This window comes from Scyliorhinus torazame, chromosome 12, assembly GCF_047496885.1.
Source record: "Scyliorhinus torazame isolate Kashiwa2021f chromosome 12, sScyTor2.1, whole genome shotgun sequence".
NCBI lineage: Eukaryota > Metazoa > Chordata > Chondrichthyes > Carcharhiniformes > Scyliorhinidae > Scyliorhinus > Scyliorhinus torazame.
Genome location: NC_092718.1, coordinates 178,864,702 through 178,884,634, shown reverse-complemented (window position 1 = coordinate 178,884,634; position 19,933 = coordinate 178,864,702). Strand labels below are relative to the sequence as shown.

At 49.2% G+C, this 19,933-nt stretch overlaps 1 protein-coding gene across 9 annotated transcripts in view; it reads left to right on the top strand.

The window, feature by feature from the left end:
- The window catches only part of auts2a (activator of transcription and developmental regulator AUTS2 a), a 1,550,343-nt gene that overhangs the window by 1,115,848 nt on the left and 414,562 nt on the right, over positions 1-19,933 (top strand). The window lies entirely within an intron of this gene.

Here is a 19,933-nt window from a genome sequence, read left to right as displayed (position 1 = left end):
CTATTGCCACAACCTCAACTAACCTACACATTTTTGGACACTATGGGAAATTTATCATGGCCGCTCCACCTAACCTGCACATCTTTGGACTGAGGGAGGAAATCATAACACCCAGAGAAAACCCACGTGGACACGGGAAGAACGTGCAAATTCCACACAGGCAGTCACCCAAGGCTGGAATTGGAATTGAACACGGGTCGCTGGCACTGTGAGGCGGCAGTGCTAACCACTATGCCACCATGTCGCCCTCCTCTTACCTGGGCTGCTCTGTGCACTCTGCGCTTTGTGCAAAAATCAGAAGTCAGTGGAGGCATTTGGAGATTTAAGGGGCCAGGTGTCTCCGTGATTTGAGCAAGTGCGAACACCAGGCCGGCTCGAGCCCCACTCTCGTAAAGAAGAAGAATCCTAAATTCGGGGGAGGGACTTCGGAATTTCATCAATGCCGGAATTTTCATCATGACGGATAGCCCCTCCATCATGGTGAAAATCCGGGCCATATTATTTCTCTTCATTGAGCTATGGTAGACTGCCCCGGGATTGCTTTCTAGGATTCGGAAATCCTTTTCCCAGCCTACCATCCTTCGCCTCATCGAACAGAATATTTGTAAACAAACTTTATCATTCCTACAGCATGTTAACTAAGGCATCCTGACTTTTAAAGGGTTCTTGTTTTTCACTTTACGATAGAAGTTAACTGCACATTTAGAAAATGATAGACATGACAGCACGGTGGTGCAGTGGGTTAGCCCTGCTGCCTCACGGCGCCGAGGTCCCAGGTTTGATCCCGGCTCTGGGTCACTGTGTGGAGTTTACTCATTCTCCCCTTGTTTGTGTGGGTTTCACCCCCACAACCCAAAGATGTGCAGGATAGGTGGATTGTCCACGTTAAATTGCCCCTTAATTGGAAAAAATGAATTGGGTACTCTAAATTTATTTTTAAAAAGAAAATGACAGACAGGTTAAGGTTCAGAACACAATCTAGGGGTCACTTGAAACTTAGCTTTTCTCAAATGTAGCCCTTAGCAGTTTTACTTTTCAAGTGCCTCAAGACCTCAAAATGTAAATGTCTGTACAAAATAGGGATAGGTTTAATTGTAGATTTTGATTCTCCCATCCTCACAAAATGGTAACTATTGTTTGGTATGGTTCAAATGACGCCAGATGCTGCCAGATATCATGGCCAAATGATCATGATTGTGAACACACTATTCAAAACTGATGAGATGTGGGGTGCCACCACAAGTCCAATGCTGATCTTGCTCAGCATCCATCCATTCAAATGAAGGACTCTGATCGTTCCATGGCTAAACCAGGGGCCTCTGCCATCACCCTGGCAACGGTCAGCCATTGGAATACATATCTGGGACTTTATCCCCAGAATAAAGATTCAATTGGTCACTGGATAACTATCTGGAATCAACTGTCATGATATGCAGACATGCAGATAATGATACACAGACAGGCAGCTAATGAACGCAGAGAACAGGACATGACCAATGAGCAGGCAGGACACTCGGGGGTGGTATCTCACTATACAAGGCGTGGGGCACTCTTTCCACTGATGAACATCTATAGAGTGAGTCAGGGTGTATTTACAGTATCACACCTCCAGCACGTGGCTAAGAGCTAGTCTGATTCAGTCAGACAGAGTAACCACACTTAGGTTAGCAGAGAGTTGAACTTATAGAGAACTGTGCTAACTGTGCTACTGGTTCAATAAATCAGATTGAACTAACTTCAAGGTCTGGAGTATCTTTTGGTTAAAGCTGCATCCATTTGCAGCCTGTGTTATCCTAGAGTACATAACACAACATGCTACCAGGAGACTGCTTAATCTAGGTGGTTTACGTCAGTCCGTTCCGTGACGACCAGCGAATCTACCCCGGCACCATGGAGAAGATTCATGCTCCTCACCAGCTCAGGACCTCCGGTAATCTCAGTGCCAACTGGCGGACATTCAAGCAAAAGTTTCTGCTGTACATTGATGCTTCAGACCTCGTGGGTGTGTCTGATGCAAGGAAGATTGCGCTTCTCCTCTCAACAGCGGGTGATCAAGCCATCGAACTCCTCAACTCTTTTCACTTCACCAAAGGCCAGGACAAGACAAAGTTTCAGACCATCCTGGACAAGTTTGACAGTCACTGTGAAGTGGACACCAATGAAATCTTCGAGCGCTACATATTCAAACAGCGTCTACCAGGTAAAGATGAATCTTTCAACTCCTTCTTAACTAACCTCCACCTGCTAGCACTGTCCTGCAACTTTGGTGATATTGCTGACTCCATGTCAGAGACCAAATCGTTTTTGGAGTTCACTCTGATCCTCTGAGAGAGCAGCTACTGAAAATCAAACATATGACCCTGCCAGTTACGATTGATGCATGCACAGTGCATGAGCATGCCAAAAACCGCTATGCCCAGTACAAATCGGCTGAAAATGAGAAACTTTTTAAAAAATAAATTTTTTAATTAAAATTTTGCAAAGTTTTTCATAATAAATAGTAATAATCCTAACACAGCAAAATAGAGTGAACATTAACATAGTGCAAAAAGAGAATATACAATAGCAATTGACTAGACGTGACCCCACGCGCTTCAGTCTTCTCACACCCTCCCAACGGAGCACTCACCCCCACTCCCCTATGGGTCGCTGCTGCTGACGTTTTAATTTTCCCTAAGAAGCCATCGGACGGTATTATGCCCCCGCTCAACAGCAGCAGCTCTGTACACTTGGCAAAATTATTTACACACATAAGTAGGCATCTGTTCGTGGTGTTGTCGTCCCTTGCTTCTCCCAGATGGAGTTCGCTGCCGTTGTCGTCTCGTTCCGCTTCTGCGCACTTCCACTTCTGCGGCCCTCCCATCTTCCCCGTTTTCTCTGTTCCTTTGGACGTTAAGGTTGTTAATGTTTCCCTGCCTCCCCCCTCCCCCTCCCTGGCTCTCCTCCTTTTCTTTGAGAAGGTGACTGAACAGGTAGACGAGGGTAGAGCAGTTGATGTGGTGTATATGGATTTCAGTAAAGCGTTTGATAAGGTTCCCCACGGTAGGCTATTGCAGAAAATACGGAGGCTGGGGATTGCGGGTGATTTAGAGATGTGGATCAGAAATTGGCTAGCTGAAAGAAGACAGAGGGTAGTGGTTGATGGGAAATGTTCAGAATGGAGTTCAGTTACAAGTGGCGTACCACAAGGATCTGTTCTGGGGCCGTTGCTGTTTGTCATTTTTATCAACGACCTAGAGGAGGGCGCAGAAGGGTGGGTGAGTAAATTTGCACACGACACTAACGTCGGTGGTGTTGTCGACAGTGCGGAAGGATGTAGCAGGTTACAGAGGGACATAGATAAGCTGCAGAGCTGGGCTGAGAGGTGGCAAATGGAGTTTAATGTAGAGAAGTGTGAGGCGATTCACTTTGGAAGGAATAACAGGAATGCGGAATATTTGGCTAATGGTAAAGTTCTTTGAAGTGTGGATGAGCAGAGGGATCTAGGTGTCCATGTACATAGATCCCTGAAAGTTGCCACCCAGGTTGATAGGGTTGTGAAGAAGACCTATGGAGTGGTGGCCTTTATTGGTAGAGGGATTGAGTTCCGGAGTCATGAGGTCATGTTGCAGCTCTACAAAATTCTGGTACGGCCGCATTTGGAGTATTGCGTACAGTTCTGGTCACCGCATTATAGGAAGGACGTGGAAGCTTTGGAGCGGGTGCAGAGGAGATTTACCAGGATGTTGCCTGGTATGGAGGGAAAATCTTATGAGGAAAGGCTGATGGACTTGATGTTGTTTTCGTTAGAGAGAAGAAGGTTAAGAGGAGACTTAATAGAGGCATACAAAATGATCAGGGGGTTAGATAGGGTGGACAGTGAGAGCCTTCTCCCGCAGATGGAAATGGCTAGCACATGGGGACATAGCCTTAAACTGAGGGGACAGAGATATAGGACAGAGGTCAGAGGTAGGTTCTTTACGCAAAGAGTGGTGAGGCCGTGGAATGCCCTACCTGCAACAGTAGTGAGCTCGCCAACATTGAGGGCATTTAAAAGTTTATTGGATAAGCATATGGATGATAATGGCATAGTGTAGGTTAGATGGCTTTTGTTTTTTGACTTCCCATGCCGGTGTAACATCGTGGGCCGAAGGGCCTGTACTGCGCTGTATCGTTCTATGTTCTATATTGTTCCCTGTCTCTTCCCTCTACCCCCTCTCCCCTCTCCTGCCCCCCCCCGCCCCCCTGTGGCTCGCCTTTCCTTCCTCTTAGATTTAGCTGTGCCCCCCCCTCTCCCGGTCTATCTCTCCCTCTCATGCTTTGGCTACTCTCCCCTGTTTCTTGGCTACCTGGTTATTCTTCTGCTTGTTTGTTGGCCACAAACAGGACCCGGACAATTGGGTGAATGGCTCCCACGTTCTGTGGAAGCCGTTGTCTGACCCTCGGATGGCGAATTTGATTTTCTCCATTTGGAGAGATTCCGAGAGGTCGGACAGCCAGTCTGCAGCTTTGGGTGGTGCTGCTGACCGCCAGCCGAACACGATTCTACAGGATCAGGGAGGCAAAGGCAAGGGCGTCCGCCTCCTCCCCAGGAATAGATCTGGCTGGTCTGAAACCCCGAAGACCGCCACTTTCGGGCATGGCTCCACCCTCACCCCCACCACCTTGGACATTGCCTCGAAGAAGGCTGTCCAGTACTCCACAAGTCTGGGGCAGGACCAGAACATGTGGGCGTGGTTGGCTGGGCCTCCTTGGCACCGCTCACATCCATCCTCCACCTCAGGGAAGAACCTACTCATTCGGGCTCTTGTTAAGTGGGCTCTATGTACCGCTTTTAGTTGCGTCAGGCTGAGCCTTGCGCACGTGGAGGTGGAGTTGACCCTATGCAGTGCTTCGCTCCAGAGTCCCCACCCTATTGACGATGAGAAACTTGCCTCCCACGAGGCAGAGTGTGCAGGCCATCTCCCAGATGCAGCTCCTCAGCATTGATGAAAGTGGCCATTTTGCACGCTTTTCCCAGGGCCCCACGCATGCACGATACGAATGGAATAACAAAGCGGCCGACACCCGCACTGCGCATGTGCGACAACGCGCGGAGCGTCAGGTCACCGACGTCATGGCGTACTCGAACTGCGGCAACGCCCACTTAAAGAAACATTGCCCTGCAAGAGGCAGCCGATGTTTAAACTGCGGGAAGCCTGGACACTATGCAGCCTTGTGCAGGTTTGCACCACCAGTCGGGCCAGCGCTCCCAATTCTGACGACGGCGCGTTCAGAGTGTGCAACAACGATTACAGGATTCTGATCCTGACAGCACAACGGATCCAGAGGAAGAATGCCTGGACTCCGCCTACTGTGTGGGCATCATTACCAAATGTGAATATGCCACATCCAACTCATCACAAATTCAATCCATCCTCGCTGTGGATTCTGCAGACGAATGGCGTGCGGTGATGCAGGTCAACCACTGCTCCAGCCAGTTTAAGCTGGACACAGGTGCTTCTGCCAACCTCCTCTCACAGGCAGATTTCAAACGCATCAAGAAGCCCCCCAAGGTCCTTCTAGCAGCCTGCAGTCTCCTGGACTACAACGGAAATGCCATCACGGCACTGGGATCCTGCCATCTACTCGTCTCCATCCGGAGCACCCATGCACGGTTACGTTTTGAAATTGTCAAGCCAGACAGGGCATCCCTACTTGGCGCGCATGCCTGCAAGCAGCTGAACCTCCTGCAGCGGGTTTACATAACGACATCCTCCAATGTGGATCTTCAGGCCGGCATTGACGACATCCTCACTCAGTATCCGGATGTGTTCGACGGGATGGGCACGCTGCCATATCGATACAAGATTCTGCTACAACCTGATGCCAAGCCAGTGGGCCCTATGACACCTGGCAAAAAAGTCCACTGCCTTTGAGTGGAAGGCAGCACATTAGGTAGAGTGGCTGGAGCTGAAAGCCAAGCTCACAACTGCACCCGTCTTGGCATTTTTCGACCCAGACAGGGAGACGAAGATCTCGACAGATGCGAGCCAGGTGGCATTGGTGCGGTGCTGCTTTAATGCAATGACACTTTATCCTGGGCACCGGTAGCCTACATATCGAGGGCCATGACGCCCACGGAAACGAGGTATGTGCAAATAGAGAAGGAATGCCTGGGTCTTCTCACTGGCATTCTCAAGTTTCACGACTATGTCTACGGCCTGCCGACATTCACTGTCGAGACGGATCATAGGCCTCTGGTCCACATTATCCACAAGGACCTGAACAACATGACGCCTCGATTGCAGCGCATCCTCCTCAAACTCAGAAGGTACGACTTTGACTTAGTGTACACGCCTGGCAAGGGGCTCAACATCGCTGATGCATTGTCCCACTCCATCACATTGCCTAGTGAATCGCTGGAAATCATCCGGCAGATTGAATCACAGGTGCAGCTGTGTGCTAGCACCCTTCCGGCGTCTGATGAGGAGGTGGTTCATATCCGCGAGGAGACAGCCAAAGACCCCCTCTTGCAGCGTGTCATGCACCACCTCGCCAATGGCTGGCAGAAAGGGCACTGCCCTCAATTTTACAATGTAAAGGACGACCTGACGGTGATTGATGGTATCCTCCTCAAGCTGGACTAGATTGTCATTCCACTCAGTCTCCAGAGCTTGGAGCTCCACCAAATCCATGAGGGACATCTGGGTGTCAAGAAGTGCAGACGCAGAGCCAGGCAGGCTGTCTACTGGCCCGGTATTAGCCAGGACATCTCGAACATGGTGCTCAACTGTGCAACCTGTCAATGCTTCCAGAGCATGGAGACGCTCCAGCAGCACAAAATCGAGACTTCCCTGTGGTCCAAGGTTGGCATCGACCTCTTTCGTGCGAATGGTCGTGACTATGTGTTGATTATTGACTATTTCTCCAATTACCCTGAAGTCGTGAAGCTCTCAGACCTCACATCTCGGACCATTATCAAGGCCTGTAAGGAGACGTTCTCCTGGCACGGTATCCCACTCATTGTTATGAGTGACAATGGCCCGTGCTTCAACAGCCACGAGTGGTCTATGTTTGCCAAGTCAGACCATTTCAAACATGTCACTTCCAGCCCACACTATCCGCAGTCCAATGTGACGGTTGAAAAAGGGGTGCACATTGTGAAACAGCTCATCTGCAAGGCCGCGGATTCTGCCTCTGACATCTACCTCGCGCTGCTTGCGTACAGGCGACCCTACTGTCCACTGGCACGTCGCCGGCTCAACTCCTGATGAACAGGGACCTGCAGACAACACTTCCAGCCATACACTTGCCCCACCTGGATAACTTCCCGGTGCTGCAGACGGTGCAGCAGCTCCGAAACCAGCACAAGCAGGGCTATGATGCTCATGCCACCGATTTGCCCGTGTTATCCCCGGCAGACACTGTCAGGATCAAGATGCCGGATGGTGGCTGGTCTGCTCCAGCTATCGTTGTTCGACAGGCTGCGCCCCGCTCGTATGTTGTACGTATGGCTGATTTGATGTGGTGATGCTGGCGTTGGACTGGGGTGAGCACAGTAAGAAGTTTTACAACACCAGGTTAAAGTCCAACAGGTTTGTTTCGATGTCACTAGCTTTTGGAGCGCTGCTCCTTCCTCAGGTGAATGAAGAGGTATATCTCTTCATTCACCTGAGGAAGGAGCAGCACTCCGAAAGCTAGTGACATCGAAACAAACCTGTTGGACTTTAACCTTGTGTTGTAAAACTTCTTACTGTATGGCTGATAGTTCTGTTGTGCAACGAAACAGACGGGCACTGCGCAAAGTTGCCTGCCCACAACCGCTTTCTTCTCTGTTTCCGTCCGTTGTTTTGCCACCTCCTGATACCTCGAACTACGAGGCCACCAGTCAGGCTTCCATCCCACCTGTCAAGGCGCTGTCGTCCCCACCACCACCTCTCCGGCAATCGACAAGGATCAGACGCAAGCCCCAGAGACTGGCCTTATGAACATTTGTTTTGTTTGCTATGTTCTGTTTTCTCACATTAGACAGCTGTCTTCACGTGTAAATACGTTCACATATGCCACCGCTTGTAAATATGTTAATATATGCCACCACATGCAAGTACGTTCCCATATGCCAAAAAATACATTTTTTTTTAAAGCGGAGATGTCATGATATGCAGACATGCAGATAATAATATTCGGACAGGCACAGATAGGCAGCTAATGAACACACAGAATAGGACATGACCAATGAGCAGGCAGGACACTCAGGTGTGGTATCTCACTATAAAAGGCACGAGGCACTCACACTCCGCCTCTTTCCACTGATGAACATCTACAGAGTGAGTCAGGGTGTATGTACAGTATCACACCTCCAGCACGTGGCTAAGAGCTAGTCTGGTTCAGTCAGACAGAGTAACCACACTTAGGTTAGCAGAGAGTTGAACTCAGAGAGAACTGTGCTAACTGTGCTACTGGTTCAATAAATCAGATTGAACTAACTTCAAGTCTAAAACCCTTGCAAAAAAGTCAATAGACTAAATTACATGCACATTTTACTTCAACGACTGATGTTAATATCAAGCCTTGTCACTGATGCATGGAGAGTAGACCAAGATGTTCCAAACTGTTCCTTTAGTAACACAATGGGACCCAACTGTCTGGGATTCAAAGCATCCTCTAGTTTTGAGCCTGGGGGGGCCTCCGATGTGGTCTGGCCCGCGATCGGGGCCCACCGCTCGGCGGGCCAGCCTCTCCCCCCACCGGGCCTACTTCCTTGCGCGCCGGCCCCTGAACACCGACCCCATGTTGGGTCGGGGCCGGCGCGCGTAAGAAGTTCCCCACGCATGGGCAGGATGGCGCGGCCCAACTGCGAATGCGCAGGATTGAGCAGCCCCAACTGCGCATGCGCAGGTTGGCGCGACGCCCATTTGGCGCCATGTAAGGAGGCTGGAGCGGCATGAACCGCTCCAGCGCCGTGCCCCCCAATAGGTCGTGCCTGGGCCCTGTTTGCGCCGTCGTGAAACGCGACGGCGTTCATGATGGCGCGAACACTTGGCCTCAATATCGGAGAATCTCGCCCATTGTCTGTCAACCTGTAAACTATTGTTTCACCTTCATATATTTTGAACACAAAGTATTTATTAAGCTGTATTTCCATTCAGATCTAAGGAATTTCTGCAAAAGCATTTGCATCAAGCACAAAGCGTTAACATCTGAAAAACAAAAATGCGATTATCGAGAAAATTCTGAAAATATTCAGTGGGACTAATGCTGTGAATCACAAAAATGTGATGTTTTGCACTCTGCGGCTTGTGCATATCAGGGAAATAATCTGATAATGAGTTGGGAGATATGCATTTATGTTGCCACTTAAGGCTGAGAAAATGTAACTTCAGCAAAGTAAACATCACATTATCGGATGAGAGGCGTGCTGAGTAATGTCACAACGTGACAGCTGTGAGGTGAGGCTAGAGTGAGGCCTGCTGCATTTTCAGTGATAATTTAACACTGTTGTCCAAGTCCATCCTTTTTCTCCTGGATGAAGATCCACAGGCAGATGGTAAGAGCTGAAAGCTCTCGGAAGAATAATCTCAGCAGTGCACAGAATGCACTTGCGAGGGAGCGAGGCCTCCGTGGGCATTTTATGGCAGCTTAATGTACATCGTTCACATTTGCTCATTTCAATTTCACATTCTCTAAAAGCAGTTTAAATTGCCAGTTGTGGTGCTGTAAAATCTTCACTTTAGTGTTTATCTTTCTTGTTATCAAAAACCAATGCTGAATAATGAAGTTGAAGCTTTGCCCTTTGGTAGCATGATAGCTCATTACCCAAGAGCTGCCTCCATCTGTACTCATGGGTGCTCTGGGAGCCATTATGATTATGGTGGAAATCTCAGAAGCCATTATCAAGAGGAGACAGAGGGCTTACTGTAGACTGCCTAATGGGCTAATTTGTAATTGGGAGAGGGAAGTAAGTTACTAGCTATGGCTTTATTTGATGGAGTGTGGCAGAGCGCATGCTAAATGTGATAAATGAGCAGGAAGGCTTGTTTGCACAACGGGTTTTACAAAGCTTCTTTTCTCCTGAGCATTAGCAACACGCTGACTAGCTTTGAAATGCAAGGGAAGAGAGACTCTGGGGAGTAGGTGAAGGTGCAAGAAGAGTTGTTAAATGGCAAACTGGTGAAGGAAACTAATGGCAGTGAAAAAAATCCTGGAGACTGCCTGCTTCAGCACGTAATTAAGGAGCTGATTGTGAGAGGAATTAAAAATTCAGATATTTGAATTTGGAACAGCCCTCTAATATTGTGCGTTTTGCAGTTTGCAAGAAATTAAAATTGAGGTTGATCACAAAGACCTCATGTTGCCTGTCAATTACATCTTATTTGGGTACTGAATATTTATTGGCTGAAAGGTACAATGAGCTGTACTTTAACTGAGTCTGGAGGTGGTGTAACAGCAGTATGACGTTAAAGTTTGGTGACGGATTCAAATATGTATGTTCTGGCCACAATTTAAAGTAACTCATTGCAATGTGCCTTATAAAATATTTGCAGGTCTGTGGAAAAATAATAATGCTCAGAAAAGGGCTGAGGCAATTCGTTTTCAGAGATCGTTGCATCCTGCCCAGTACATTCCTCTCACCGTTCTCCAGAGACACAATTAAATGTCTCATGGAACCATTTATATTGTCAGCTTCAACCGAAAAACTGGAGACTGGGCCATGGGAGTGCAGCCCAAGAGCACAGTTCTCCTGAATTTACGCTGCATTATTGCCGCGAGTTACTGTGTGAATTGGCAGCAAAGAGCATGTGCCAAAAGTGAAGGATTTCTGTCCACAATGTAATGTGCTGTTTTCTCTTTCAGTTATAGGGATGACACATATGGGGATAATAGCCAGGTTTGCTCACAGAAAATGGTCCAATTTCTTTTGATCCACATGACTCCAGAATATAGATTTTTCTGTCTGGACAGGTATCCAAGGGAGGGCTAAACAATTCAATTCAAGTACAAGTATCTTGTGGTTTTTATTTGTATTTATGTTTGATCAGCGGCTCTTTTTGGAGTGCAAAATTCCTTTGTCCCAGATAAATTTTGAGAGTGTTTTTCAGCCTGTTGGGTTCTACTGAATCATCCATCTAAAGTCACTGGAGATAGAAGAACCAGAGAGAAATTCCATAGACTATCAGCAACGTCACATGAAGGTTAATAGTCAAGGGCTTTGTGTTTGGACCCGTTTATGTTGCTCATTAACACAGCATTTGTGAACATCTATTACTTTTTATTTTCCAGAGAGGGATGGTTAGGCTTATAACTGCTGTAAATCTAGTGTGGTGTTGCTTCTGCTCAATTATCCATTTACTTGTTCAATAAATCCTTTTGGCAGTTCATCACCGAAGTCACAATTTCATGAAATGTTTATTCTACCAAGCAATGGCTTTCTGTGCTGGTTTTGCCCCAGACTACCTGGAAGCTGGTCAGGTCATCGGGAGCAAAAGCATGCCTATGGGAGTGGTCTATTGTGGCGAAGGTGGATATGTATCGGGGGAGACTAAACATTGTGCTCCCAGGGACACGCATGCACAAAGTGACTGGGGCAAGCATAAACCTACTGCATCACGTTGTCAGTCCATTAGATCATGATGCCATTGCAGGGCTGTTGTGCACGTGCTGATGCTAAAATGCAATGGTAGCAAGAGTTGTCAAAGTGCACAAAGGTTGTGCTGACACTGGAACAGCACTCGGGACTGGCCGGTTTGATGGCACCAGGTGAAGATGACAAAAGAAAAATTGCATTGATTTGGCCACTGGTGATGCTGTTTCATGTGCAAGCTAAGTACAGCATGACTGGTGCTTAAAGATTGATGTAGAAGTAGCTGCCCTCATAACTTCATCTAGATCCCTGTTGGCCTATGGTGAAAACATTCAGAGTTAATTCCTAGTTCCTTTCTATAAATAATTTTTTGAATTTCTGGGCCCTGATGGTAAAAGACTGCACCTTAATGAACAAATAGATAACAGCAATTTTATTCATTTCCTCCATAATCTTCAGTTGATCACTGCAAAGTTTATTATTTTTAAAAAAACCCTCCTTAACCTTTTCTTGCAACTTCGGTTCCTGATATCCACAGCCATCATCGTTGCCTGTCATCGCTTTCCTTTGAAGGTCAATAATGTTCATCCTTTGTTCCATTAATATAAATTACGCAGTGCAGAGAATTGATAACATGTTAAATTACACAACCAACTCTGTCAGGATATAACCCCTGGTCATTATTGCCTCGGACGTTGTTAAGTAAGACAGAGATAGCTGATTAAGGCTCAGGGACAAGTTAACAAACACACACAGCAAGCTCCACTTGGTAGACGAAGGAACAAAGAGTATTTTAAAGCTCTTTATGTACAATGAAATACTTTGACGTGCAGTCACTGTTGTCATGTAGGCAGGAGCATATAAGAGCAAATGAAGATTCAAATCAAACAAAACAGCTAAAGCCATACAAATACATAGGTTCAGATATGATAACATTTTGAAGAGTGTGAATGGAGAAAGATTTGTGTTACTTTGTCAGCATCCTCTCAGCAGCCCAGGTAATTTATTCTTTCCAGTTTCACAACATAATCTTTGCCAACCTTTCTCAATTGTTTTGCTATGTGCACAGTTAGGAAGGGCAATAGACAAAAAGAGAGGGGAGGAAAGATTGATGTGAAGATCTGAGCAGAGAATTTGAGGTACTGCATTTATATCTTAGGCTGTGCTGTCTGCTGTCAATCACAGTCTTTTGGGACTGGGAACGAGGACCTCTCTCACCTCAGCTGCTGACCTTAGAATCCAACCAGACTCGTGGAGTCACTGTAATGGCTCTGTAATTGTAGAAGTGGGATATTGTCTGTGTCAGATGCCTTATCAGCTGTTTTTTTTTATATGAATGATAGAATCATAGAATGGTTAAACTGTTCCACTGCAAGAACAATGTAGTTGCTCCCACTCTTTCACCCTTTCCTCATTGTCTTGCAAAAGTGTTTTTCTTCATGGTTCCTTTGGTTCTTTTGTCCACCAGTTCTTGTCCCTTCTACCAATGGGAACAGTTTCTGCCTATCTACTTTGTCTGGACCCCTCATGGTTTTGAACACTTCCATCAAATCTCCTGCCAACCTCCTCTTCTCCAAGGAGAATAACATCAGCTTCTCCAATCTGTCCACTTAACTGCTTGAGCGCTAATTTAGTGAAGCCAGTCACCCACCCATTGGAGAACCTGCCCTAGGTTTGATTCAGTTGAAATCAATGGAATGAAAACCAAGTGAGTTCGACAAAGGGAGAGTGATTTGCTCCTCCAAATCGTCACCAAGACGAAGAAGGTGAGAATGTTTCACCCATGACTTTACCCATCATGGTTTATTGTTGATATTGAAACAATAAACCTTTTTATTGAAATAGCATCTTGCCCCATGGACAAATGAGTGTTGGTGAGTCACCGGAAAGGCTAATAATGTCACTGGTCGTATCTCTGGTCAGTGCAGTTAGTCAAAAATGATTGTTGTGTCTGCGTTGGCCATCTCAATCCCTGGCTTGGGAAGAGATCAAGGGTCCTCTTTCCTACCTGGAGGAATCTTGTACAAAGAGCTTATGTGTGAATGTCAGGAAAGGGGGGGATGAGGTTGAACTGCAATGGTGCCTCACCGTATGTGATTAAAGCAATTTGGTATTCGCAGAGCTACATATCAGTTTAAGTAATTGCCTTCAAGAGAGCTCTCCCTGTCAAAGAGGAAAGCAATCTATAGTCACCTGGGACTATGGTGACTTTATTTACTAGGAAGAATCGAGGAGGCGGAAACAAAATGTTTCAGTTTCCTGAGCATTTCCGTGTCTTTTGAACGCGACTGAAATAGTCTAGTCTGTTGGAGAATCTGTTGGAGTACCACGCAAGTAACTGATTTAATTTCTTTCCCCTTATTATCTTTGTTCATTCTTTTTTCATTCCCAACCAAAATGCTGCTACAGATTAGGATGATAGCCTGGTCCGTGGACAATCAATTCACAATCTCAAGTTGCATTAATTCTTGTACCGATTCACTGACCACTTTTTTCGTCCAGGATCTTGAGTGACCTCAATTGAGTCGTAAGAACTCCGTATCTTTGTCAGTGCCTGGTGGATATAGTGTTGGAGCTGGGAAATCAGCTTCAATTAGCCAGCTTTTCTGGATTTCAAATTGCTCTCGAATATATTTGTGAATCTCGCACTGTTGCCATCCTCACTTGGACACAAAACGCCACATACCCTCATCTACCGGTTAGCATTGTGGGAGCATTTTCACCCAGCCAAATGCAGCAAGTTTAGAGGCCAGCACCATGCCACCTTCTCAAGTTCAACTATGCCAGCGATGCCCCAACCCAAGAATTAAGTTTGAAAGTAATGAATGCCGCGTGAGATTCATAACACGGCCATGCACAATTTCTGTGGAACAAAATGTACACTATTAAATCTGCTCACCTCATGCTGCATTGGAGCCTCAAGATCAGGCCTTTAAAACCACTTGCATATCTGTGCACACAAAACCATTGCTTGCCTGCCTGGGGTTTCATGGGTTTTGCCTCTAAAGCCAATGTCACAAATGACCTGGAACTAGTTCAGACACATTTGGAAGGAAATTTAATTTTAAAGCTTTTTTTTGATTCCATTTCATTTATTATAAGTGATCCATTGGGATTTGGGAGCTTGGTGGGGATAACCGTGCAGCGTGCCAAAATGTGTGAATAATTATAGCAGTTATGATGTCTGCCAGAAAGCGTGGAATGTTCACGTTCTTGATTAAATTCAGTTAAACCACGGCTGTAAATCACGGCTGCCACAGCTTGGCAGCCCAGACTTGCAAGTGGGTTCAGCAGCTGCGGCGAACCTAACCCCTGCTTAAAAAGGGCAATTAGTCCCTCATTGGAGGAGTTTTAAGCCCTTAGAACTTCATAAATAGTGCGAAAAAGTAACTAGTTACTGGTGCTTCATCAGTTAGTTAGTTAACCTGCAGAGATCCAGACAATAAGCAATTTAATAGACGTTGACTATTGTGGTGGAGGGACTGCATTATGGGAATTCATAGAGGATTGTGAGAGACTCATAAATCATGAGTGCTCCAGGCACAAAGGAGTTATGACTCTTTCTCATGAGTCAGTCAATGACACAGTGTAATAGGCTATTTATTGTATGGGTCTGCTTCTAAATGCATGACAGAATGTGTTGCGCATTGCAGGCGCAGGTTGCTGAATAATCACTACATGCAGATAATTCCACAGACTGGGACTAGGACAGTTAACATCAACACCTCAAATATATACAAACTAATAAGAGAGCAAGGAGTTGTAAATCAGTTATCCACCAAGGGGGGGGGGGGGGGGGGGGGGGGGGGGGCTTCAGGTAATTTTGGATGTGGTGCTTTTCCGCAAATAGGGTATCAGAAATGGAATCCAGCAGATGACAATAGCACTTGGAGAAAATCAACACGGGAACAACTTGAGGGTTAACAGAGCTGTGGCAGGACAGTTACATAACCTTGCGCATGTTCTCCATGGCCACAGATGGGGTGTCTCCATGTCAGTGAGCATTTAAATCAGTGACAATAGTTGAACCTGGGTTCGAGGAAACCGTGCAAATATTTGATTTATATCTAAGAAGAAAGACTTCAATGCATCTCAGACCATTCACAATATAAGTGCTTTGCAGACAATGATGTATATTTATCGGACAGTCTTTGTTGTAGTGTAGGAATTTGTGCAGAGCATGCACCCGCAAATCACACTGCGATAATGACGAGGCAATCTGTTTGAATGATGTTGGCTGACGAATAAATATTGAACAGGACACTGGTGTAACTCACTTGTTTTTCCTCAAAATAGTGCAATGGGACCTTTCTCATCCTACTGAGAGAGCAGATGTGATCTCACTTTCACACCTCATCATACAGACAGCAGACGCGATTTAACAAAAAAAAGAGTCCCCTGTTGGGCGGGTATAGCAGGGTGGATTTCGGCACCTGGAGCGCCGAAAATGACCCCGCTATCTAATGCGACTATGCCCTTTTTTGGCCTCTGCGGGGAACGCCCCACAGAGCACACTTACCTCGAGAAATTGGGGAACCATTTTCAAATACAGCCCCTATCTTTTGACACACCTCGGCATCCCACCGTGGCCTCCGGAGCCTCCAACTTTCCAAATGTATCTCGTTGGTGGTCCTCAGTCTCCCCCCCCCCCCCACCTCTTAAGGGCAGGGCACCCCCAGGCCCGATCCATGGCATGGGCAACCTGGTGCCCAGACACCTTGACACTGCCATTCTGACCGTGACACTGCAGCCCTGGCATTGCCAGGGTTCCCAGATGGCACTGCCAGACTGGCAGGCCAGTGTCATGGTCAGAATGGCAGTGCCAGGATGCCTGGGTGACAGCGGGAGTGTCAGGGTACCACCACGCCCAGAGCCTGACCACCTGGGGACCTCCAATGGCCAGAGAGACCCCCTCAGGTGCTGTTACACCTGGTCCATGTTTGTGTGGACCTGTGCTCAACGGCACCATGGCAAGGTCTCCCAGGTGAGGCTGTTAATTCCCGGACCTTGGGAGAATCTGAGCACAGACGTAGTTAAATTAGTCTAATGGTTTATTTAGATATGTTAATCTGGATCTCGTCCAGCGATTGTTAGATCTGGCGAGGCGTTCCGAGCGTCGTGAATCTCGTGTGATTACACAATCACGCCGTGTCGCCAAGTCGGGCACATGAGACCATTAAATCGCGCCCAGCGCCTTTGACAGTGCTGTATTCCCTCAGTACTGCATTGCAATATTAACCAAGATTTTTGTGCTCAAGTCTCTGGGGAGGGACTTAAACCCACAATGTTTGCCTCAGAGACCAATTAACTGAAGCGTGGCAGTCACTATCAGGAAATCAGCTGCGCCCGTGCTGAAGTGGGATGAGTAAATCTGGGCCACCAGCAAGCCTGGAGAAATATTCACTATTTTTAATTTAACTGTGATTCACAGGAGTTCCCTGGGGTTGGATAAACCTGCTAGCTAGACCCAGGTGAGGACTCTTAGGTCCAGGAGATGTGTGCCTTTGCATTTACCTAATCGATCCATTGGCCTGCTTGGAAAAACACCAGGATTTGGCAACCCCGACCTGTCCCACCTGCTCTCCCTCTGGCTTTCTGCCTCATCCCCCTCCCTCAGGCTGCCTCCATCCTTTCGCATCCCAGGCCTTCAATGCTTCTGCCCCAGTTCTCCTGTTCTACGTTTTGCACAGAGACCTCTGATTTCTCCCTGAGGCCTCTGACCTCACCTGGGATCAGGTCCCGGTCCGCCCCACCTCCCTCCACAGTGTGCATAGGGGATCCCTGGCTTCACTCTGCTAACCTCCTGCTCTTTGAGAATCAGTTAAGTTAAAATCCAGCCTGTTGTTGGGGCAGCATGGAGGAAGTTTTATTCTGGGTTTTGAGATGCTTGATGCTGAAACTAGTTGTATAGAAGAGAAGACAAATTCTACAGGGCCAAGATCCCTTGTGTCGGTGAAGCAGAAAAAGTCAGTAAATAGGTTGAATGATGAATTTATTATCAGTTCCATGTGGAGTCATCCTCATTATCAACCTAGATGCAATCATCTAGATGGGATCCAGGTTCGATCTCAATGACGGAAAGCAGCATACAAATGGAAAGATGCCAATAATGCGCAAAGTGAAAGTAAACAAACAGACCTTCTATCAGCTTGTTATAAATCTAATTAATTAATCTGAAAAGCAGTTTAATCTTGCAGATATGAGTTTTGTTTTGTGTATACTGTTTTGGTAGAATTGAACCAGTTTTATTGGGAATGACCAGTGACATGTGAATTCTAGTATCTCACTAGCCATAGGATATCATTGACATTGTCATGGGATAAACTCCTGTGTTGTCTAAATTCAGTGCAAGTAGGTGTTAAAAGCTCTGTTACAAGCAGAGACTCATGAGTTAGGTAGATGTTAACTGTGACATGATAGTGTGAGTGGTCCATTTCAACAATGGATTTTTTTGCATCCACAGAGTACCCTGGCAGAATTTAATGAGCGTCTCGGCAACATTTTACCACCAGGTGTGCAAAATCTCATAAGACCTGGGGCGTCATTCTCCGACCCCCCGCCGGGTCGGAGAATGGCCGTTGGCCGCCGTGAATCCCGCCCCCGCCCCCGCCGAAGTCTCCGAAGGGAGAAAAGTCGGCGGGGCGTTAATGGCGCCGCTGCCGCGGAGAATGTCACGGGCCTGCGCAAGGCAGCCGATTTTCGGCCTGCCGATATTCTCCCTTCCGGATGGGCCGAAGTCCCGTCGACGTGATGACCGTTCACGTCGACGTCAATCAAACCTCCTTTTCATCGGCGTGACCCGGTGCTCCAGGCTCACGCCGACCAGCGAGGAGGTGAGTGACGGCCTGGGGGGTTGGCTCTGGGCAGGAAATGGCGTGGCCGCAGACTGATTGCCTGAGAAGAGGTGTGTCTCGGCTTGTGTGTGTGTGCGGCGGGGGGGGGGGGGGGTGGTTAGAGTAGGCTGGGCTCCGGGGGAGTGCCGGGAGGGGGTCCGTGCCGGGGTGGAGGTTGTGGAGGGGGTCCGTGCCGGGGTGGAGGTTGGGGGTTGTGGAGGGGGTCCGTGCCGGGGTGGAGGTTGGGGGGGGGGGGTCCGTGCTGGGGTGGAGGTTGGGGGTTGGGGAGGGGGTCCGTGCCGGGGTGGAGGTTGGGGGTTGTGGAGGGGGTCCGTGCCGGGGTGGAGGTTGGGGGTTGTGGAGGGGGTCCGTGCCGGGGTGGAGGTTGGGGGGGGGGGGTCCGTGCTGGGGTGGAGGTTGGGGGTTGTGGAGGGGGTCCGTGCCGGGGTGGAGGTTGGGGGTTGTGGAGGGGGTCCGTGCCGGGGTGGAGGTTGGGGGGGGGGGGTCCGTGCTGGGGTGGAGGTTGGGGGTTGTGGAGGGGGTCCGTGCCGGGGTGGAGGTTGTGGAGGGGGTCCGTGCCGGGGTGGAGGTTGGGGGTTGTGGAGGGGGTCCGTGCCGGGGTGGAGGTTGGGGGGGGGGGTCCGTGCCGGGGTGGAGGTTGGGGGTTGTGGAGGGGGTCCGTGCCGGGGTGGAGGTTGGGGGGGGGGGGTCCGTGCTGGGGTGGAGGTTGGGGGTTGGGGAGGGGGTCCGTGCCGGGGTGGAGGTTGGGGGTTGTGGAGGGGGTCCGTGCCGGGGTGGAGGTTGGGGGTTGTGGAGGGGGTCCGTGCCGGGGTGGAGGTTGGGGGGGGGGGGTCCGTGCTGGGGTGGAGGTTGGGGGTTGTGGAGGGGGTCCGTGCCGGGGTGGAGGTTGGGGGTTGTGGAGGGGGTCCGTGCCGGGGTGGAGGTTGGGGGGGGGGGGTCCGTGCTGGGGTGGAGGTTGGGGGTTGTGGAGGGGGTCCGTGCCGGGGTGGAGGTTGTGGAGGGGGTCCGTGCCGGGGTGGAGGTTGGGGGTTGTGGAGGGGGTCCGTGCCGGGGTGGAGGTTGGGGGTTGTGGAGGGGGTCCGTGCCGGGGTGGAGGTTGGGGGGGGGGGGTCCGTGCTGGGGTGGAGGTTGGGGGTTGTGGAGGGGGTCCGTGCCGGGGTGGAGGTTGTGGAGGGGGTCCGTGCCGGGGTGGAGGTTGGGGGTTGTGGAGGGGGTCCGTGCCGGGGTGGAGGTTGGGGGGGGGGGTCCGTGCCGGGGTGGAGGTTGGGGGTTGTGGAGGGGGTCCGTGCCGGGGTGGAGGTTGGGGGGGGGGGGTCCGTGCTGGGGTGGAGGTTGGGGGTTGGGGAGGGGGTCCGTGCCGGGGTGGAGGTTGGGGGTTGTGGAGGGGGTCCGTGCCGGGGTGGAGGTTGGGGGTTGTGGAGGGGGTCCGTGCCGGGGTGGAGGTTGGGGGGGGGGGGTCCGTGCTGGGGTGGAGGTTGGGGGTTGTGGAGGGGGTCCGTGCCGGGGTGGAGGTTGGGGGTTGTGGAGGGGGTCCGTG